Source organism: Arachis ipaensis, chromosome B03 (genome assembly GCF_000816755.2).
Source record: "Arachis ipaensis cultivar K30076 chromosome B03, Araip1.1, whole genome shotgun sequence".
Lineage (NCBI taxonomy): Eukaryota > Viridiplantae > Streptophyta > Magnoliopsida > Fabales > Fabaceae > Arachis > Arachis ipaensis.
Window position 1 is genome coordinate 104,979,253 of NC_029787.2, and position 1,120 is coordinate 104,980,372.

Below are 1,120 nucleotides of genomic sequence, written 5' to 3' on the forward strand. Positions count from 1 at the left end.
AGTGGATGTTCAAACCTTCAGACAGAAAGAAGGTGAATCCCTCTATGAAGCTTGGGAGAGATATAAGCAACTGACCAGAAAGTGTCCTTCTGACATGCTTTCAGAATGGACCATCCTGGATAGATTCTATGATGGTCTGTCTGAATTAGCTAAGATGTCATTGGATACTTCTACAGGTGGATCCATTCACCTAAAGAAAATGCCTGCAGAAGCTCAAGAACTCATTGACATGGTTGCTAATAATCAGTTCATGTACACTTCTGAGAGGAATCCTGTGAGTAATGGGACGCTTCAGAAGAAGGGAGTTCTTGAAATTGATACTCTAAATACCATATTGGCTTAGAACAAAATATTGACTCAGCAAGTCAATATGATTTCTCAGAGTCTGAATGGAATGCAAGCTGCATCCAACAGTACTCAAGAGGCATCTTCTGAAGAAGAAGCTTATGATCCTGAGAACCCTGCAATAGTAGAGGTGAATTACATGGGAGAACCCTATGGAAACACCTATAATCCCTCATGGAGAAATCATCCAAATCTCTCATGGAAGGATCAACAAAAGCCTCAACAAGGCTTTAACAATGGTGGAAGAAACAGGTTTAATAGCAAGCCTTTTCCATCATCCACTCAGCAACAGACAGAGAGTTCTGAGCAGAATCCATCTAGCTTGGCAAATATATTCTCTGATCTATCTAAAGCCACTCTAAGTTTCATGAATGAGACAAGGTCCTCCATTAGAAATTTGGAGGCACAAGTAGGCCAGCTGAGTAAAAGGGTCACTGAAATCCCTCCTAGTACTCTCCCAAGCAATATAGAAGAAAATCCAAAAGGAAAGTGCAAGGCCATTGAATTGACCATCATGGCCGAACCCACAAGAGAGGAGGAGGACGTGAATCCCAGTGAGGAAAACCTCCTGGGACGTCTAATGATCAATAAGGAGTTCCCCTCTGAGGAACCAAAGGAATCTGAGACTCATCTAGAAACCATAGAGATTTCATTGAACCTCCTTATGCCATTCATGAGCTCTGATGAGTATTCTTCCTCTGAAGAGAATGAAGATGTTACTGAGGAGCAAGTTTCCAAGTACCTTGGTGCAATCATGAAGCTGAATGCTAAATTA